General features: G+C 36.1%; 1 protein-coding gene across 1 annotated transcript in view; it reads right to left on the bottom strand.

Annotated features, from left to right (window-relative positions):
* The window catches only part of LOC104910702 (uncharacterized), a 158,977-nt gene that overhangs the window by 18,434 nt on the left and 117,196 nt on the right, over window positions 1–23,347 (bottom strand). Inside the window, exon 14 of the mRNA XM_085222758.1 lies at window positions 12,515–12,585. The gene's annotated coding sequence lies outside the window, so the exon portion shown is untranslated. The remainder of the gene's footprint in view (window positions 1–12,514; window positions 12,586–23,347) is intronic.

Genomic DNA, 23,347 nt, shown 5'->3' with positions numbered 1-23,347 from the left:
GAGTGTAAAATGAACTCTTATCCCACTGTTTACAGATAGAAATAGGTAATCAGACCATGTAATTCCAATATTAAAATCAACCCACACGTGTTAAAATTAGCAATGTCTTTGGAAATCACTCCAAACTTATGAGAGAACAGACTGCAACCATTTGTGCTTCATGCAACAATATGTGTAACTTAAAAATCTGCAGTATTAAACTTGGGGCCATCCCCACCCCATTAAAATAAAAGTCTCCTCCACGCCAGTGGAAACTGGGAATCCTCAGTGAGTAGCAACAGCTTACAGAAATATATATTTGTAATCATTTCAGTATATGGATGATGACATTTGGAAACATCTGGATCTGATGATGTCCACAAGAGATTCCAAAATGGTAGTGTCTAAATGTGATGATACAATCAATACAAAATGTTTTATTTTAGATTGAAATAGAAAAGTAGAGACAAGGGCAGACTTAGATAAGATATTCAAGCATGGGACTTCAGGTGGCAGGGCATACTCCTCTTAGCTCTAGAAAATACCTCCAGCAACAGCCACCTTCTGTGATCTCAGAGCAGCCCTGCAGCTGTTCTCCAGCCAAAATTCTTAACAGGCTTGTGCTCACCAAACTATGTGGCCATAATTCAAACCATTCACTGCTCAACATAATTAAGAACCAATCTCTGAGACCAGAACAATAGTCTGCTCAAGCACTAGCACATGGGAGCAAAATGAGACTTTATGTCTTGGCTCATGTTTGCTTTCATCATTTTTTCTGTTCCAAGCAAAATTCTTCCCCTCTCCTCTGCTACAGCACATCCATGGGCTGTTTTCAGGTTACCACAGCTCATTTCTGACTTTCTTCACCACAGAAATGGAGCCACAAAATTACCCTGAATATACTGTCATGCATGAGCGCTGCAGCAATAAATTTAGGATCCCTATCTTAGAGACTGCTCACTCAGAGATCCAATAGCTGGACATTCAAAACCAATGGGGCACTGTTATTTCTGGTCCACTCCAGTTACTTTTGGTGTGGAACAAGATTGGAAATAGCAGCATTTACACAAATGTTGCTGCTCCCTAAACCCCTGATGACTCTAGAACTACTTCAAGCCTCACCCTGACCAAGACCAGCCTCAGGGACATTTCTGACAACCAAGAATAGTAAGGAGCAATCCAAGGTGATTTCTTGTTTCCAACTACATTCCCTGCTCCACCACTCAAAGATTGAGACAGCTGAGAGACATAAAGCCAGTTTTAAGACCCAGTTTTCCTCTCTCAGGCAAATTTCCTGGTAGATTGGATGGGCACTGCTCAGCTCTGAAGTTTCTAGCAACCTGAGGAAGGTCTGCTCTCCAACAGAAGCAAGTCTTCCCTGTGCAGGAAGTGTGTGACATCCCTCACCACATCCCCACTGAGCTTTCTGTCATTGATTACCTACAGTTTATACTTTACTGCTTATGAGTTCCACCTTCAGCATGGGCCACAGGGTTAAATGAAGACATAGAGCAAAGCAGAAAATTATTAACAAAAAGCATAAAAATGTGGGACATGAGCAGAAAGATGATCTATCCTGTAACAGGATACAAGCAGAAAGTAGCTCCTCTTCCTACAAGTGCCGGACATTCTAAAGAGGATTTTCCTCACTTCAAGTTACTGACAGAGATATAAACCCAGGAAATATTTTCAGTTTTGCAAAACAAAGTTGTGCTAAGGAGGCCAGGGAAGGAACATAAAATATATTTTGAAGATCTGAAATCAAAACCATCTGGGGAATCATGGAAAAAAATACCACAGACAGGAGTTAACGAAGAGGAAATCTCAGGAAGGTTCATGTCATACTTTTTTGTTATTTATTCCTCACACATGAAAGTTTAGTTCCATGTGAAAAGGTTCACCATATTCTCCATAGTCTTGGAATATGCAGAAATTAGGGGGATCAGATGAAGATCTAAACAATGAGTGAAGGGCTCTCACTACTAACAACGGTCCTCCAGTTTCACAGGAAATACAGTGGGTAGAAAGCTCAGGTGGAGGTTAATTGATAGAAACAATTAGACTGTCTACTCAAGGGTGATCATCCAGCTCAGAGACAGCTAAAATGCCTGACGTTCTAGGGATGCTGGAGAACAAGGGGGAAATTTTGCTCTGTTGCTGGCTGTCTAGTTTGCCAATCTACTTCCCCCATAAGGACTGTCGAGCATTAATAACACTTTCCAAACTCAGAGCAGAAAGGCTGTTAATGCCAAGTGCATTTTGTGATGATGGTGGGGGAGAACTGGCTCTTCAGTGTGGTCCAGCTGGGCATGATATGGGAGGAGCTTGTTGTTTGGGGAATCAAAAGAAATTTCTCTTATGGTTCAAATCAGTTACCCACACAGCAGAGCACTGATTGTGTTAGATTTCTCTCTATCTAAACCTAATCAGATTAGCATCATTGAAATGCAAAAACATAATAGGGAGATTAAGTTTTAGCAGAGCCTTTCTATCCCTTAATTAACCTTTGCTGTCATCAGTTTGGAAGCTTCTGAGATCATCCTTGCAAGACAAATCAACTGAAGTAAAGCAGTACCCATGTCTCATTACATAGCTATTCAAAAATAAGCTACGTAAACAGTTTGTCATATTTCCATATATAGTACAGAAGGTATTAGAGCCATCAGCTTTCCAGTCCATGGATCATTTCTACTTGGGAAGCAAAGATTTTCTGCCAGGAGTGTTTTTAGCTTAGGCTTAGGCACTATTGCCATTTCACTGGAATTATTCCTAGATTTCCTGGCTGCTCCGTAGCGTATAATGGGATGTGCATGCTGCTCACTTTTGCATGTGGCCTGATATTCCTGCATATGGCTTGACATATGAAAGAAAGGAGAATGTTGCCATTATTAGTTTTGCAATTGACAGCAGAACTACTATTCCTTAAATTTAACATATATATGCTGAGGATATCCATGCTACTCATGTGATACTGTGATAATATTTCAAAGTTCAAAGACATCAGCCAGTTTTTTCTTTGTTTCAGACCTTGAAATCAATGGGTGCAAATAGCTTAAATGCTTCTAAGCAATTGAGCCAGTGGAAATACAGTCACATACTTTGTAGGTGTTTGAGAACAGCTACATGTGCTCCCCTTCTGCCTTCCATATATCTTCCTAACAGAGATCTATCATTGTGTCTCTTCTTTCATTCAGGATCTTAATCTTAAACATCATGTGTTTGCCCCCAAATTCCTCATTATTATATATGTCCTTGCACAGATGTTCAGAGTGACAAAGCTAGCATATGACATCAGAGTTTATCCTACAGCAATTCATCTTTCTGCATTAACTGTGTGATAAACTACAGAAGAAAGAGGGGCCTTCTTCCCAGTTCTCGTATCTACGGACTGTCATAAATATTACTGGCAAGCTTGTGACCCATTTCTTCCAGTTTCCCGTGATAACTTTGTTGCATATGTTTAAAAAAACTTTGTCCCAATCCTTTGGTACACTAACCTATTTGTTGTGGAATCACTGCAGCTGCTGGTAAACTTTATCTTTTACAAGAAGACATATATAAAATGTATAAAGTCAGAGTTGTCTCCATGTCCCTGTCAGACTGAATAATGATCAGACTGCCACAGTAACAAATAAAGGGAAAGTTCATTGTGGTGAATGAAGGACTTACCTGTGGATGGGCAACAGGACAAAAAAGAAAGGAAGAAACAACAACAGGAGTTTCATTGGAATACATCAAGCCATGTCCAGTTCAGGGTTATGTTTGTTTTAATAAACATGCAAAGAAGTAGTCTCTTTCCTGTTTTCGGGGCTAACGTAAGATATATAGTCACACCTCTTTTCTCTGAGGTTGCTTGCTTTATGTTCTGGAAAAATCAAACTTTAAATTAATATACATTATACTGATGAAATGCTTCAGGTGAACAAGGGCTTAAATATATTTCAAATGTGGACTATTAAAATTAAGAGTTGAAGATGTGTAAGTTACATGTCTCAAGCTCTTAAACAAGTACTGCTTGAAGTACTTTTCTTGTTGGATACCCCTCTTTGCTCTAAATCCTGCAGTCTGGCTCCCTTCAACACTCTAGGATTTTTTTAAAAAGACTAAGAAATACTATAGCCTCTGGAAATTTACATTGTACTCCTCGAGCTACTGGCATCCATCACTATTCTCTCTTGCTTCCTGGTTGCCCTAAGAAGAGACAACCATGCACCAAACATCAGACAGATTCTCTGACAAAATGGCCATTTTCATACTTTGAAATCATGCTCTTATTTCCATAATCTAAAACAAGACTCTGACAGTGCTGTGAGGAATATGGGAAGATGTCACTTGAAGGAATGAATAGTAGGCATACCTCCATCCAGAATGGGGACAGATCCACCATTCCCTACTGAACTCACTAATAAGTGATTTGAGAAGGGATTTCTGTTTTTCTCTTTTCCTATTCTAGTGAAATCTCATCCTGCTTTGCTGAAGGAGGGAAAAGACACCAGTTCTGCTGCTTCTTTCCCTTTTCCTTCTCTGATTCCAGAGGCTGATTTTCCCTTGCTGCTCTTATCAGTTCCCAGACCCCACTCTTCCAAAAGGGAAAGACCCTTCTCTAAAGCTTTTCTTAGAGAACCTTTTTAACAATAAAACTTCCCCACAGCTCCCCACAACACAGACTGTGTCTTAGTGCTGGGTTTACCCAACTAGTTCTCTGGTGAAGGGTATGGAAACATTTCTCCAAAACATATCTCCTTTTGCAATTCATCCCTTCCCTTTTCTGATGCAAACTGGTCTCATGTGCATGGTTTCTTTAAATATAGTATCCATACATCTTGTTCCTTTTGGTTCCCTGAACAACATGAACTATGTTAAAAAACAAAAACCTGCAAATTCCTACAATGCTTTTCTTTTTTATTTTTTTCTCTCCTGGGGAATTCTTGACCTGAATTATTTCATTGGAAATGGATGATGTTAATGAAGCAATAAATAAAATCTTTAAGAATTTAGAAAAAGAAAACATGGAATATGAATTAGCTGGCAGTGAAGTAAATGTTATAAGTTTCTTTTACATTCACAGGCTTTTTTAGTTCCAGTTTTGTGCACTGAGTCACTAAAGTGCACTGAGATTAAATCTGAGTACCCTATCAAACTTCTTTTAAAATTTCTGGCTAATGTACACTTTCTGATTTAACATCTTGCAGATAATGTGCTATCTTATTTTAATAAAGTTTTCTTAAATAGTTTTGAAAATAAATGTCTGTGTCTATCTTGATATTCAGAAGGAAAACTGAAGAGGGAAGAGTGGAGAAAATAGTACATAAAATACAAATTCACAAAGAAAACACCCTTCCCCTCAAGGCAGCAAAATGAAAATGGAGAGCCCTTTTTCCATTATCTTAACTCAGGAATTAGAAAGCATTCAGATAACTGTAATTTTTTTTTGCAGACATTGAGTACAGAGGTTTCCCAGGGTGGTGATTGCAAGCCAAGTGATAATCACAGCCTCAGCCTCTCAGGAAGGTCTGAGACTGATCAGCTCCTTATCAGCTTGTTGCAGAGGCATCTCTCTATGGGCGGTGTCAGTGTGATGGCTATTACCCTCTCCCACATGTGGCACTGCAAAGTCTCCTCAGGGAAGGAGAAAAGTGGGGTTGCTAGTAATGAGAAAAGGGTCATTCTGTACTCCTCATACCAAACCAGTCACATCTTTGTACTAATGTCACTGGGATATCTCACCCAGCACTGCTTTCAAACATATAATCATAGAATTGATCAGATTGGAAAAGACCTTCAAGATCATCAAGTCCAACTGCAACCTAACCATACTACCCTAACTCTAACAAAGCATCGCTAAGTCATGTCCCAGAGAGCCACATCCAAATGGTTTCTAAACACATCCAGGGATGGTGACCCAACCACCTCCCTGGGGATCTTCCAGGGATATTACAGTGCTTAACAACCCACTCCATAAAGAAGTTTTCTCCTGATATCCAACTTAAACCTCCCCTGGAGCAACTTGAGGCCATTTCCCCTCATCCTGTCACCTGTCACCAGTAAGAAGAGACCAACCCCACTCTCACTGCAATCACCTTTCAGGTATTGGAAGAGAAAAAAATAAGGTCTCCCCTCAGCCTCTTCTTCCCCAGACTAAACATCCCCAGTTCCTTTGGCAGCTCCTCATAGGACATATTCTCCAAGCCCTTCACAAGCTTTGTTGCCTTTCTTTGGACCCCCGTATCCCTTCTGTACTTATGTGCCCAAAACTGAACACAGTACTTGAGGTGGGGCCTCACCAATGCCAAGTACAGGGGCAAGATTACTTCTCCAGTCCTGCTCACCACACCATTCCTGATGCCATTGGCCTTCTTGGCCACCAGGCAACACTGCTGTCTCATATTCAGTTGCCTGTCCATCAGTAAACTAATGTGTATTGCCAGTTTGCTGTCTGCCAATGTTTTAAGCTATGGACAATGGCTGAAACCTGTGAGGCTCTGATTATTATTTCATTGGCTGTGTGTGTGCAGTACACCTGCAGCATAATATAACTTTTTATTGTAGATGGAATGCATCCAAATGAATTCCCACAAACAGAGTTGCATATAACAAAAATAAGATCCTCTTGGGCTTTTGCCAGTATAATTGGAGATCTCAATTTATAACAATTTTAAAACTCAGTACCAGCTGGCAGCTACTGTTTGTAGGGGATTCATTTTGGTTATGGTAACAAATAAGTGCATTTCTCTTAAGGTAATAACAAATAGTAGTTTTATGCTGAAATCTGGTAGCCTTGTACCAAAATACCTGTTACTACAACATCTGTAAACAAAGCCAACTGCTTCTTCATGGTTATTCCTATGCTGCCACCACATGCAGCACTAGAACAACTGGTATTTGAGTGGTTTTCGTTGTTGTTCTTCTTTTTTTTATAATTTTCAAGTTAAATGTCATTAATAATGAGTGCAATTGTCCTATAAACACAGCAGAGTATACATTTGTGCTGTCAGAACTTTATATTTAAAAAGAAACTTTAAACTCTTGTCCATCAATGCCAGTAGCAAAGATGAATATTCTCTGCAGAAAGAAATTTGCATGAAGAAAATATAGTCTCAAGATCACTAGATATTCCTCTCCTGCTCCAGAAGTAAAAAGAATGAAAGCATGAAATTAAGAATTAAGAGTAGGAGATGTAGCACAAAGTGTTACATCAGCATTTTCAGTGACAGCTTCTTACCATTAGCCAGGCTGCATTCTCATCTCTGACATGTGAATCATTTGGTCTTGACCCCATAGTGATGAGAACAGATGCGAGGAGTTGTGGCATCAAGCAAAACCACTGTGTGGAACCAAACCCTCTGTTATGTCTTGTTTGCATTTTAATCAGACTGTTGGAAGCAGTGGTAAAGCAAGAACAAAGGCCAAAAACTAACCTTGGATAGGGTCCTCAAGAAAGACAACCAGCAGAACAGACCTACTCCAGGCTCTGCTGCTGACAATTCATTAGGAAAAGGTCATTGAGATCTTGTGAGATCACAGTTAAACCTTCGTTAATAAAATTAACAACATTTGGCTTTGTGGTTTTGCACAGCTGTAACCTGGGAGATTTACCTCAAGTATTACTTGAATTACTGGAAGTAATTCTTAGTTTTCTAGAGTTGCTAATTCTGATATATTGTGGAAAAAAGCAAACCATATTTAATTCCTCCTATATCTGAATTAGAAAAAAAAAAAAAAAAAAAAAAAAAAAAGGGAGGCAGAAGGTATTCATATAAGTGCAGAATGAGTGTTTCCATGGCAGTTCCATTGTAGTCTTTTCAACTCGGTCTGTTTCTCAACAGGGTAGTAGAGATATCACAATTTGCCAACTAACTGCAACATGTACATTCTGGACAAAAAAAAAAAAAAAAAAAAAAAAAATCCCCACACTCACATAATTACATTACATTTCAATGATTTTGACATATAAAAACTAATGCTTTGTTTTTCACAGAAGTTTTCAAATTCCTCTGACTTAAAAAAAGAAAAAATCCACAGCTTTGAAAGTTCATAGTCAGAGTTAAAAAGCGATGGTTTGTACTCAACTTCTTCTGAGTTAGAAGGAACAAAGGAGCCTGAATGAAGTAAAATATTGGCACGTAGATCACCTGCCCTTTGTTACAAGAGTTGGATATGAGCCTGATGAGAAAGCAAGGGGAATTCTTCCAGCATGTTAAGAACTCGTGGCTATAGGAGATGGCAGTTTATAAAACTGAAAGGGGACTGAATCCAAATGACATGATTTACTTCTGCTGAAAGCATGCAGATGAATGGAAATAAGCTACTGCAGCTGCATGTATTTCTGATGTAGGCTAAGAAATAGGAAGAGGAAGAGGAAAAGGAAACAAACTGTTGCAGTGACAGCTACTGGGTCAATAAAGTAAGGAGCTACTTATGAAGCTGTTCTCTGAGCAGTGACCATCCCAGAGCAAAGGGGCAAGAGCTAACATGGGAGCTTCTCATGGGGAGGATAGCAATCCAACACACAAAAAACTCACCGTTTTCTGGTTCATGAAGCACAGTATTTTCCAGTTGGAGTTCTTTTGAGGGAAGAATATATGTGTTACAGAGCTTTTTAAGAGAGGTTGAAGTTAAGTATTAGAAAAGAATTTGGGAATTCACAAAGAGGTTAATAGAAGTTACTATGTTCCAGAGAGGGGTGATGTTAAAAAAAATATCACCCTCATAGGTATTTCATACTCTGCACTCATAGGCAATCTCTTGCTGGCTGTAAAGGTTTTATTTTGTGATCCTAGTTTAAATGATCTCCTATGATGGATTCTATGCATTGCTTTAGGACCATAAATAATTACTTTCTTGGACCAAATACTTGATGTTTAGATAAATATATGCCCTGGAACTTGGTAACAATACCCCTAAATAACTTTTGGCAACAAGATAAATATTTCATCAACTGCATCAAGTATTAGAGACCATTTCAGATTCTTTGCCTCACTCCCTAATAAACCATAATGGACACATGACACATGCATCTGATCAAAAAATGAGTTTAAAAAGCTTATAACTGCAAACTCAAGTGTTAAAATTTCAATGGAGTTCACTGTTACCAAAGAAACAGTTTACTTCATCTCTTTTGTGATGGAGAAGTTGTTTTCCATATAAGAGAGGGTCATGAACCATTATAATACTAAATATAGTTGCTGATGCAATAGGAAATCTAGGAAAGCATTGGGAAACAGGTTGCAAGACAGTCCTTCACAAAGCTTCACAGAAGGGGAATGAGTGCTTATGTATTTCTTCTGAGATTACACAAGACCAAATCTTGCAGATTTTGGTGTAGTAAATAGGCTACACCTGCCAGACAGTCTGACCAGAAGAATAGATAGATTGTTTGAGGAAATGCATTTTTCATTGTCATTTATGTATTATAATAAAATCTTTTTTTTTTTTTTCACTTTACAAAGACCATGTGTTTTTACAAAGACTGTGTTGAAATACAGTCAATACATCATGATAAGATGCTGAAAGCTATTGTTTATTATCTCTCTGTTCTAAAACAAAGTTTTCAATGTTCCTCAAGCTGTTTCTATCTTTTCCTTGTTTGGTTTTGTTTTCTGAGTGCCTCATCCACAACTCGCCTTTTAACTTTCCTCAGGGAAATAAATCTTGCAGAGTAGAGCTTTCACAAAACTCCTGCAACCATGAACTCAAAATGTTTAACCAAGCATCTATATGAAATTCTAAACTGAAAGCATGAAATGAAGCTAATGCTCTTGTAATGTTTTATGGACTGGAAGAAGTACACAGAAGAGAAGAAGCACTGAAGAGATGCCTGGCTCTGTGGATGTCAGTGAACCTTAAAGAATTAACAGGATTCTGGTGGTGGACTAATATTGCGCAAGAGTAGCATGCCCAGGAGAAGACAAACAGAGCAATAGAAGGGAAGGAGCATCACTGATGAAAGCAGTAATGAAGATCCTTGGCTCCTTTTCTGCTTTTCTGGTTTTGCATTTACCCCAAGATAACTCAGCCACAGACAATGTCCTTAAAAGAAAGTAATATCGGCCAATGATTTCATGTCTGCTTCCAATACAGGGGCTCTCCTCGAGAAGAGTCAACACAGGCATTGGCATCACTGGTATAACTCATTTGCTTGCAGGTAGCAGTCTGAGTATCACGAAGGTCCTGAGTCTGCACTGTCAAATACATGAGTGGCATGACTTTCAGTGAGGGCCTTTGTCCCAGATCTATAAAAGAAAATGACTTTTTGGCATCCCAGGGATGCGACTAACAAAACGACTGTTTTTCATTTATTTCTGTACAAGCGCTTCAACTAGGAAACCACAGAAGTTACTGTAATGATCCAAACATTTGAAAGATAGAGGTACAATTAAATCTGAATGTCCTTGATATGAGTGCTTTGATGTAAGTTTTAGCTCAGCAGTGAGATATAAGTGTAAAAACTGGGGTAGGATGGCTTATGTCTGTCAGGTCTCTTACCATAGCTGAAAAAAAAATGATTTGAACAGCCTGTTGTTAAAATGTCTGAGGCAGATGTTACTTTTACCACCACAGTCAAAGCAATGGTCTTCAGTGTTTGACTTTCAAAATCCCCTCTAAGTTCCTTACAGAGACGTAAAATGGTTTGTTTATTAAATCTGCAATTTTACTAAACTTGTGAGGTCCAGAATGAAATGTCTGGTTCTCTGCAACCTCCAGTGGGACATACATTTCCTTTATCTCTTTAAGAATATACATCCTTCAGCCCAACACCAAGTGCTATATTTATAATCTAAGACAGTAAAGAACCTTTTTTCTTTAGTTATCATTTTTTCTATAGTCAATTTTAACAGTTACTAGTTTTGCCATTTTATTCTTGAGGAAAATACAGAATTGATTGGGGTTTCTATTACATTTCTCTTTGAACAATTGAATATATCCATACTTACTTGTCTCAGAAGATTCCAAAATTATTTTCAAACCTCACATACAAAAGATCAAATTCACCAGTCACTAAAGATTGATTATCACTCAGCAGGAGAAAGCTGTAAAACTAAACACTGCTGAACAGTTTATGTTAAGAAATAGAAGTAGAAGCTTCCCTGACATCTCTGTCCAATTTTTGTTTCTTCAGCAATCCGATCAGTCAGTTACATCTTTGCACACCAGAAATCAAAAATGGAATAATGGCAGAGTGGCAAAAACAGGGAACAATGCAGTTGAATGCATCTGTTTCCTCTGTTTGAATTTCTTCACAGTGAGATAACAGACACCAATTCGTGTCAAAATATGAGTGAAAGAATACGGCAAGACTTCAAGAAATGAGAGGGGCTGTGTTTCCAAAAGAGTGCAGAATGAACCTCCCAATGTGAAGAGCATTTTAAAGTTTTGAAGGAAACTCTGAACACAGTGAAGCTGAGTAGAGCTTTAGATCTGGAAGTAAACAGCAGAATTTCAGAGAAGCGGTGAAACTAATTCTACTTATTTAAAAATTCATTTTTAGTTCTAGTAATGCCAGATTAATTGGATTTGCATCTCTTATGTCAGGACTGTATACAATTTAGTGACTTTCATTTTTAACTTTATTAAAATTAAGGTACAAATGAATCTTTTTTATTTGCTCCATTACATTTGCCTACTTTTCTATATCTATTGTTAAAGAGAAGTTTAAAGACATGAAATATACCCCCCATGAGACTCAGACTTTCAACCACGAGGTGCTTCTCTTGTTATTACCACTATCACATTTAGAATCTCCACAATTGACTGAGATCCGGGCCTAAACTCAGTAGACAGTCTAAAAACATTAACAGATGAGAAATATGTTAGTACAGTGTTAGCTAGCCAGCATTAATCCACAAACACTGCTGTAATGTCTTGTGGTAACTGCTCAACTCTAACACTGAACTGACCTACACCAAGTTATCCATGAGTCAGATATACATAAATCTGTGCTGTGACACAAGGTGAACTTGGAACAGCAGCACAGGGAAAAGAGGGGTACAAAGCTGGGATGAAGAGTCACCTTGTCTAGTCAAGACAGGTCTTGCGTTTCCCCTCAAAACAGGAAACAGAAAACACAGTTTTAAAAAAGCAAGAACAAGAAAGAGGAAAAACTGGGAGAATTCTTTCTGGCTAAGTAACCGTCAGCATTTTCTATATGACTGTAAGATACTGAATACACTGAAAAGCTTAATTTTATGTTCCATTATATATGTGTGTATATATATATGTGTGTGTGTATACATATATGTGTGTGTGTATACATATATGTGTGTGTGTATATATATATAACCACCTCAGATTGGAAATTTTGTTTATTTGAAAATATTATACACACTTACATGACTAGCATAGAATTTGTATGTAAGTGTGCAAAGAATTAGATGCACATGTCAAATAATACTCCAACACATTTCCATATCAACAGACAGATTTAGAAATGAAGATGCATATAGCAGATTCCTAATATCAAGGTTTCTCCAGAAATAATCTTTCACCATCTGAGATTTGCAGCATCATTTACACACACACAAAAAAGGAATACCTGTTATGCAGTGCGCTGTACCTTCCTCATTGCTTAGAAACCAAAACAGAAGGAAAACTTCTTCAATGATTCTAGAACAAAATTGAAAAAACATTTATGTCAAAATTTAAGTAAAAGAACTTAAATAGTAATATAACTAAAATATATACATACTTAATAAGAAAGATCCATTATTTTGTGTATAAATATTGTGTATTTACATATATAAGAAAATCCATATTCTTCACATAGTGCATTGATCAGGAATTAGTACAAACTGCAGTGGAATAACTTACTTCTGAATGTCTTGTTGAGTCCAGATTATGTTCCCTGAAATCAGTGGAGGTAGATAACCACTTTCAGTCAGTTTTTTGTGTTCATGAAAACAACAGAAAGCTGACTTTTATATACGACAGGAAAGTTATGGAATCAAATACATATCCAAAATAATCCGAAATTATTCCTTGGTATATGCCATTACCTTGCTGCTCAGGGAGTTCTGAATTTAGTCTTAAGATAGTGCATGATCTCTTTTTTTTTGCTGTGCATATCTTTTCTCACGCCTTTCTAGAGTGCCACTCTTCCTTGCTACAAAAGTGAGATTTCTTTGCAATTTTTTTGAGATTTTTTTTTTTTTAATAATAAATCGTGTATTATTCGCAGGAAGAAACCTGCATATATTCCCTTTGGGTGCTCCTGGTTCTGCTCTGCTCTCCACTGCTTTGCCCAGGCACCTGTAGAGGCTTTCCATGAGGCAGTGCTCAGGGCCATGCTGCCCCTATTGCTGGAGTGTGAGCACTGAGTTGGTGTTCCCTGACAGAACAAAAGCTTGTTTCTGAAAATCTCTTCATTGGGGTTACTGGGATATTGTCTGGCTCTAGTAGTGTATCTAAATCATATAAGTACATATGAATGCTGCTAAGGTGTTATTCATCCCTCTTGTATGGTTCTTATTGATGTCTGGTCACAAAATGTCATACTTTCATTAGTCTATTTAACTTCACTCTTTGTAAAATATATCCATTCAGGGTAGCATGAAAAGATCAGCTGGCCCCTGATAGTGCCCAATAGCTAATGTTTAAGGACTACACAGACAGGTCAAGTGTATAGTCACAGATCCTCAGAAAGCCAGTTTCACTTAATGTCCTCCAGTTCTCATATCTTCCCATATTCTGTGGGGAATTATACGGATGCTGAAGGCAATATGTAATTCATAATGGTAATCTCCAAACATTTGGACAGAGAATGAGATAATGCCAGTGAAAACCACTCTCTGAAACACTGATCTTGTGCTCCACAGAATGACGTGCTCAGACATGCTGCAGTCCACATCCTACACAGCCAGCAGAATTTCAATTGCAGTTTAGTGTAGAATATCACTCTAAGTATGAGAAAACCCCAAAGCTCTGCATATATGTACACCTCTAACTGAAACGCCAAAAGAGATCTGGGTTTTGGAAAAGGAACTTTTTAATAAAGAACACGGCCTCACACTAGCCATGATCTCTTTTGATAGACGGTAAACAAAACAAATTTTAGAAGAATCTTTACATTAGAATGTAGTAACAGCAACTTTCTGTACAATTCTAAATGTATTTTCCTTTTGTAAATGTGAAAATTTTTATTTCCACTACACTCGGAAAACTGAGGAGTTCGGAAAACATCACGGAGGAGCCTCCTGTTGACAGAATCACAGTATTTTATAGCCAGGCTTACATTTACAAGCAGGAGTATCACAGGGGTCACAGCCCTGCTTCATGTCATGTGGCAACTGAACAAAGTTGAATACAAGCAGGGAGACATGGAGGTGGCCAGCTGGCATGGGGGGTAAGTGCTGCAAAATCATTTGGCCCACCCACTTAGTGCATTAAAACCAGTAAAGAGAAATGTAACAGTAGCTTTATAGAAAGGTCAGACTATAAATAATTAATCAATTGGATAAATACATTCATATCAGAAAAGCAGAGGCTGCATGCCAAGCTTTACCTTGTATAAAAATTATTAGAGTGTGTGCTGTTTCCAAATTAATACAAAACATACAACTCTGAAGGTACCCAAACCTTTTGTTGATTCATGCAACCAGCTACAACATGAGAAGCCTTTCTTAGGAGGCATGCTGTACTTCAGCATGGAAGTACTATGTTTGTACCATGGAAACAACTATGATACATGTCACAGTTTCCCTTAGGAACCAACTTATTCAGAGTATTTTATTAAATGTGGTAAACATGATAATGAGTCTATTAGCAAATGTGAAAATTGCCTGCGTTGCTCACTTTAGCAATTGTATATGAGATTTAAGGGAATTTAGAGCACAATGTGCTCTTTTTCCTTTATTCCCAGAAATTTGTCTTGTTTTTGTTGGAGAAAGCCATGTAATTTATAATAAATAATAAATTTATAAATTTATATCACATAAAGGCAACTTTTCCCTTTCCTATACAACTTCTTTATTTCTTTATAGAGACAGCTATGCTTTACTAGGTTGAGATCAAAAGTAAAGAAGGGGCCAAAAAGAACTGATCTTTCTATACTGACAATCTCAGAGATGACAGGAAAAAGTTTAACTAAATTGTTCCCCATGAGTTAAAAGGAGGCAATCAAAGCCAATGTCCAATTGTCCTTCTAATCCCTGCCTAAGGAAGTTACATGGTTCACAGATCAAATTACAGGGACAGCATGGGCCCCAGGAGGAGACAAGCTAAGACTAAAATTAGGGATTCCAATATGAACGCATACAAACAAATCCAATTTTCTCCTTATCCATGTGCGTTCAGATTGATTCATTAATAAAAAGGGATTTTCTTAGACATTTTCACATTTTTGAGGGGCTATGTTATGACAACTCATAAAAAGAAAGGAACCAAACATACAAACAACAAAAGTAAGAAAAAAAAAACTCAAAATTTAAGCTGTTTTGGAGAAAAACTTCATTAGCCAGCCGTTATTATGAAGCTTTACATAAAAAGTTTAACACTTCTCAATGTAATATACAACTAACCTTTATGGGCAATAAGGTAACATCAAAGCTAGAAATTAATTGTTATTCCAGAAAAGACTGAAGATTCATAAGATAGCAAGAATAGTGATCATCATCCTGAATGGGTAAAATGTGTTTTTCTAGCACTATAAAAGAAAGCTGCAAGTCTCAGAACATGATCCAACCTTTGTGAAGACAGGGAATTAGGAAAATCTTGAGTTCCTTAAATCCTACAAAATATTTTCTGACAAAGCACAACAGGCAGTATTTGATCCCAGCCTGACTGACCTTTCAGACTCCGGGCATCTTATATAATTATATAAGGACTGCACTGTGTCCATGCTGGAGAGACAGGTCTCACTGGACCTGCACTGCTGTGTTTTCTGCAGCTGCTCAGTAAATCCTTCTCATCAGATTTGCTGCATATTGCATACTCAGAGCCTCCTGGGATTTTAAAATAACTCTACACAAAGAACTAAAGTTTGATGCTCCAATACTCCAGGCTGAATCAGGCAGACTGCCAGCTACTTGTAATTTTGATCAGAAAATAACAGATAATAAGAGGGAACCACATGCAGTCCTTCACATGCCTCTCTCTTTTTTTTTTTTTTTTATAAAGAGAACAAATTCATTTTCGGGTTCTGTCTGAGGTTTAGGCACAATTTCACATAGATTCTTTTTTAATCTTTTCTCAGTTTCCACCTGGTTTTGCTAAAATTCCTAATGTTTTACTTCATACATTCACTCATTTTATCTCTTCTAAATCGCAGGTATGGTTTCATTCCTGGCAAGCTACACACAGCTACTGAAGCATGTTAGCAATTAGAGAAGTTCACTATTTGGCTGCAAAAAAAAAAAAAAAAAAAAGAGTAGCAGATCTCCACCTCAGATGAAAACTGGTCATTACTGTAGCTGACTCTTCGCTCTCCAGACATACTTTCCCCATTGAGCATTTTGTCATAGCACATTGTTAGGAAAGAAAATCTTCTACAGGAGCATCAAACTGTCATTGACTATAGTCACCAGTCCTTCATGAAAAATAATTCTTATCTTCAAAGAGAACTCTAACTGAAAGGACACATCAACCAATCACGTTCCAACAACAGTTTTCATTTTCCTCTCTTGATCTCTCTCTTGGGACCTCTCAACTTCTCCCTGTCTCACTCCATTCCTCACTGAGACCTCAGATTTTCTTTGCTGCAACCCAATTTCATGCCACACATTTCAAAGACAAAAAACAAACAAACAGGGCTACACCTGTTTTACAGCTGGAATATATTTCATCCTCATTAACATACATCAGATATAATTAAAGTTTTCAACAGTATGGGAAATGAATGTGAGTGGGATCCATATGTTTAATTTAAATCTCAGTGTTTTGTTTACATATTTTGTAAATTAAAGCATTTTATTTTTTCTTTAGCTGCTGGTAGGTTATCTCAATAATCATCATGCACGATACCTACTATTTGTCATTATAGAAAATTAAATTGTACTGCCTTGTACTTTCTGTCATACAAAATTATTTTAAGTTCAACAAATCTATATTGTTTGCAGTAATTCCTTTAATATTCGCAATGGAGAAAATCTACAGGTCATAGAAATGATTTTCCCCATTACCACGAAATTTCACATATTGAAAAAAGCTCTGAGCTTAAGGCGTTGTGACTTTTCTCAAGAGGTCCATAATTTCTTGCTTCATCAGCAAGAGAGCTACATGTTCCTCAAGTGCCCCCTCCCTGGAAGCACTCAAGCTTTGAGAAACTCAGTCTATACCATGGGGGCAGGAATTAGATTGTCTTAAAAGTCCTTTCCAACCCAAACCATTCTATGATTCTATTATTCTGTGTCCAACTCCAGAAACAGCTACATCACCAGACACTGAAAGAAAGGACAGTTTTGCAGTACACGTGATTAACATTATGTAAAAACTTCATAACTAAATTCCCAGTAGTAAAGCACAGCAGGATTTTTATGTGTGTACTTAATGGCATTTTAGTAACATTGGGTTGTTTTTCTTTCCATTAAAAAGTAGGCACCTTCACATAAAAGATGTTTCACCATCAGGAATGAATATCATTCCTGAATTTAGGATACCCTGTAAGTCTCATGACAGTTTAAATCTGCCTCCATATCACTTTAAACAACTTCTCTTTCAGCTCTGTCTCTGCAAGATAAAAGTAGTAGCCCTAAATGACAGATGGAGATAAATGCCTTAATATTTTCCATATACCTAGCTGGCACCTTCATGAATGTCCTGAGACCAAAAGCGAATGTGTTGTTCTGTATTTAGTTCAAGCCATAAAGATATTAAAGTGTTTTGCAGTGAATAATGAAAAGTAAGAATAGTAGGAAACTGCCTAGAGTATGTGTGAACATGTAATTAAAGACTACCTTAATGCAAAAGGCAGATGAATTAAGACTGCAAATCCACTTACTGTTACCACTCCTAACGTCGAAGAACTTTTCAGATTAATGCTCTTTTAATGTATTTCCAAGTAATGATGTACAAGCTTATATATACATATATAAGCATTGAAATAATTATATATCAAGGAGAATTTAACTACAAAACAACAGTAAGAAATCAAGACTGGATAAGAAATATCTTCTGTACTAGAAATTAAGTTCAAAACAATAATGAATTTATTAATAAGGCTTTAACGAAAAAGAGAGATTTTGCTTTCCAACTTAAAAATTAAATAAATGGATTGGAATTCCATGATTTATGTCTTCAAATGGGCTGGAGCATATATCCTTCATGAGCAAATAATTTTTTGTGGTAACCAGAGGGCAGATGGATTGCAATTAAAGGATTAATCTCATACCAGTAATTGTGCAGGGTAAATAGCACAATTTAGAACAACAAAACTATAAAATAATTGACAAAGTAATAGGCTTTTAACTTATTTTATTGGTTACTCTCCCTATGGGGGGTTGGAACTAGATGAAATTTAAAGTCCTTTCCAATCTAAGACATTCTACAATTTAAATATTCATTATCAAAAGGAAAAAAAAAATAAAATAATCCAATCATTATCTTAAAACCAGTCCAACCAACTCATTTAGAAGCTGCATTTATTACAACCTGTAACACAGTGGTCATATTCCTCTTTTTTTCTCACCATTATTGCAATATTCTATCAGCTATCGCCCTCTGTTCTGCATTCCCTCTGGTGCATTTCCCTACCCTTCTGGTAATCCACTGCCACTCCTCAGCTACACTGCTGGTTAGTGCAGACAGCTGCATGCATGTAGGCATCATGAGGCCCAGGCAGCCTTGCATCACCGGTGTTGTGGTGACATCTTTAAAAAAAAGAAAAAACCACAATCTTAAAGAGTACGCTATGGTCTAGGTAGATATTCACTCTTCCTGAAAAGCTACTCATGCTGTTTCTTCCCTCTTCTTACAGATAACAGATTTTGCTGCACAAAAGGATGCACACTGGAACTGTACTTCAGCTGCTGTTAATTCAGCTCAGTTAATTCAAAGCCGCAGTGAAGGAAAGGAACAAAGGGTAAAACAAATAAAAGTAATGAACTGGTTGCTCAGTTGGTGTAATTGCACTGGCTTCAATAGAATGACACTAATTTCCAGCAGCTGCAGTTCTGGTTCTTTATTTTTATTTATTTTATCTTCTGTTCTTAATTTCCTACCCTACCATTTGTTTGTTATTTTCATGTTCCATGTTGGCTTCATTTGGAGTATAAATCCCTCGAGGAATGACTTTCTTGTTTCTTTTTGTTCTTGTTTTTTTCTCCTTCTTTTTTTTTTTTTTGTTTTTTTTTTCTTTTTTTTTTTTCCCAAAACCATGCAAGGTTAGGACAAAAAACAAAAGCTTTCCATTATATGATAAGTATGAGAGATTTTGTAGGTAAAGGGAGAGTACAGAACTGGAATGCAAAAATATATTGAAATCCAGCTCCCTGAGTATTTTTTATCTGGGATGATATTTAGTTTCATTTACAAAGTTCATTGTCCTATTTAATAAATTGTGACTTAAGAATATTTTGGGGGTAAGGAGCTCCTTGTAAATGTGATTGGTTAATAGACATGTTTCTCAATGAGTATCATTTAAATTGACCCTTCCCCTTCTCAGCCAACTCTTTGTATAAGATTGGGGTGGACAACAAGACAAGTGTTCTTGTAAGACTCTCTGTTACCTTAGCTACTTCTAGCAAGAAGTACTGGTATTAAAAAATACCAATTTATTATACTCTTCCACTTCAGAGCGATTTTCTATTTCTCAAAAGAAGGTGTTTTGAAATAACGATAGTTATTTTTTAACTGGAGCACAATCTTTGGTGATCTTTTCTTCTCGTATATGTTCCCCTAGAAAACCAATGAAAGGTCAACCGGACCATCATTTTTTCCTGAAAATGTTTTGCAGAGAAGACCCTAATTTAAGTTCTCAAGTTTAAATCTGTTTAAATTTTTAGAAAAAAATGCACTTCGTTCTTTCAGCTCCAGTTGCACAAAATATCTACTTCTAGGCCTCAAGCCTGTTATGGTCAAACTAGCTGCATTTAATGGTTTCTGTAGCAGAAGTTGCAATCGTCCTCTACAAACTTAATTTATTATCAAAGTGGTATTATTCAATTCTATCAATAAAGTATTAAATACAAATAACTAAGCATTTCTACTTCTCAGTCCTACAGCTAGACTCGTTAAACAAATCTGCTCATAACTATCCAAATAACATATTTTCAGATAAGTGGAAATATCAAAATACCCCTTAATAAAAAAAATAATAATTTCAATAAACTCTCAATCAATGCATAGCTTACATTCAAAGATTTATTTTATTTTATTTTTATTTTTATTTTATTTTTGCACCCCATTTTTGTATAAATAAAACAGACATTTTCCCACTAGATTCCCATTTCCTTATGTAGAAATGCCACTACATGTTACTGAATATCATCTTGCTAATTTATACTCATATGGCAGTGTAGGTAAGATAAAGTGTAAAAAATGGTTTTGTAGAAGAAAGTTTGAATGCAAAGGAGTCTGGTTCTACAGTGGACTCATACAACAGAAATTAGGTTATCTGAACAGTGGATATGAATTAGATCTTTGACAGAAGAGTACTACCATTATTTTCACATGCATATGTCATTTCTGGGTTTTTGCATTAAAATTTATGGATAATGTAAGAAGCATGAAATGTTGCAAAATTCACCCCATCTCATGCTTGTAAGGATTTAGAAAGCATAGTAGGTCAGAAAAAACTCTAAATATGGAAGTTAAAATGGAAATTGTAAAATTTGGCCTCAGGACAATTACAGAGCCAGAAGCTAACAAGTTTAGCTCAGTAGTAAATCAGGAGAGGACTAACAGTGAAGGGACTCAAAGCTTAGTGCTGTCTATAGCATTGTTCTTGGATTTCAAGAGCTTTTACTTCGAAGTCTTTAGGGTAGATAAATTTGTTCAAACAAAATCACCAGGGAGGTTTTTTACTACTTTTTACTATCAGACAGGAAGAAAATTTTTTCAGTACAGATTTGATCCAGTTTATGTTTCTTCTGAAATGCCTTTTTATACAGATATCTATATGTACATAGTATATATGTTTCTGACATAAAATGACTATAATTTTCTGAAATGTATTTTTCTTATCTCCATTATTTTGTGTTGGAGGTTTTAATGTATTTCTAATGATAGCAGTCATGAAAATCTTAATCTTAAAATCTGTTATAAGGCAGATGAAGCCCTCCTAAGTGACTACAGATATGGTAAAGCAGGAGACAGGAACCTTATGCAAGACCTCTAAATAAAAGTTAATTGGATAGAAAATACAACCTTTATTGCATTTCGTATTTATTTTTTTTTTTTGTTTCTCATCAGGAAAAACACAAATCATGCAGGTACCTAAAAAGCCTTTAAAGCAAAGAAATAAGCAAATTTTTTCTTCTTTGCCCATCAACAACTTAGATTTTACATCCATAATAAAATGGACTTTACTGACCAAGGTTTACAGAAGACTCTTCAGCATAGGCACAAGTTATGAAGTGATTTTTTTTTTCCTTTTTCAATTGTAAAAATAAAACTTCAAAAAATAATAAATGTTTAGTGATAAATCTTAATATTCCAGTGTTGATATTGTTAAATTCAAAACCACTCCAATATAATTAAAGGCAGAAAAGTTCATTTGGAAGTTATAAATTCCACTGTCAGCAGCATTTTCCTATATTTATTTTTTTACTTTTCCTAAAATGTGTGAAAAAAAAAATAAAATAAAAACTTAAAAACAATTTGCTCTACATAACTTATTAAACTATAAATTCCTATCACACATATAAAATCTACTAGTATATTTCTTAATGTGCGAATTTCAGAATTGCCAATAATTAATTCTCACTGACACTACTAATTATTTTATACTGTCAGGTAAGAACTGAAGTTATCAATTAAGGCAAAGCAAGAACTTATCTCATTAGACTCAGTCTGGTCAGACAATCAGCACTTATTTATAGACTCCTCCATTAATGGTGTCACTCCATTTATAGACTAATATAGCGAGGGGAAATAAAGATCCCATGTTGTATCAAGTCTATATAATGTACAAATTGAAATTCCAGGTGTATTGATAATGCCATTATAGTTAAGTTATGTAGTGGGGAAAAAAAAGCAAAAAAAGCAAAAAAAAAAAAAAAAAAAAAAAAAGAATTCATTGTTTCTATACCATATATTTCCATTAATCTTTATATTACAGCTGAGGTATAGATATTTCTATGTAACTTTACCAGGCAAGGCAGGAGTCTCCAGATATCGAAGCTTTCTGATGTTTTAGGAAAAAAAAAGTCAGTTATTTTCCTGTAATGATGTAATTGTGGGAACCCTGAATGTGTCTTTATAACATATCTATGAAAGTATGAATGTGTTTCAAGTGCCTCCAGTGCAAAATAAAAATTGTATTTATTTCTATAAAGTCAGTGTTATAGTACTGTAGTGCAAGCCATGTTCCTTGTACTGCTAATAACTTAAAATAGATTATTCATAAGTAGACAGAGGTTTTTTTTATGAAAAATTCTTATTGTTTAACGAGACTGAGTAAAAGAAGGATGAAACCCTCAGACACAGAGCTCTTTTCTATTGCATATATTGTGTACTTAACCTACACTGCATGACTTAAATACCTTTCAGCTTTTTTAGGAAAAGAAGAAGACTGTTGAACTTCAAGGGGTAGATTTTATTACATATCAGTATTGCAAATAAATAAATAAATGTGTATACATATATATATATTCTGCCCATACATGACATGTGACATGTGAATAAATATTTAAAACTTTCAGAATTTTAAAATTTGAGTTTATAATCCTGTTTATATTTTCTACTGTGTCTAATTTGGAATCTACATTCCAACAGAAATCAATACACTTTTGAAAATGATGCTGAAACAAAATAAATGAAGCAAATGAAAAACACAGACAAAAACTGCATTTTTTGAATTCTGAATACATTCTTTGAAAACTTTATTAAAAAAAATTCAACTGAATGCAAAGAGTGCTACAATTAAACAACAACAACAGCTAAACAACAATAGGGAAACATCTAAAAATATATCTTTTCCCTCTCTTTCAGATGGAATGTGAAAACCCTTCAACAAATATATCTGCATTTGTACAACAGTTTCAAATTATGAACTGCATTCCCTAAGTATTACGTTGTATTCTGTGGTGGTATAAAATTATTTTTTTATTGGCCTGGTATGTGTACTAGTCAAATGAGAACTATTTGGTCAACCACACATAGAGGAATGTTTACCCATGATTAATACAGTACATATTAATCATGGGTGAACAGTATGTGTAGACAGATAAGGGGCTGACTGCAACCCCCAAGTTTACCTCCACGCTCTGTAAACTGT

This window comes from Meleagris gallopavo, chromosome 4 (assembly GCF_905368555.1).
Source record: "Meleagris gallopavo chromosome 4, MGAL_WU_HG_1.1, whole genome shotgun sequence".
Classification (NCBI taxonomy): domain Eukaryota; kingdom Metazoa; phylum Chordata; class Aves; order Galliformes; family Phasianidae; genus Meleagris; species Meleagris gallopavo.
Note: the sequence above shows the minus strand (reverse complement) of the source record. Positions and strands in the feature narration are given on the sequence as shown.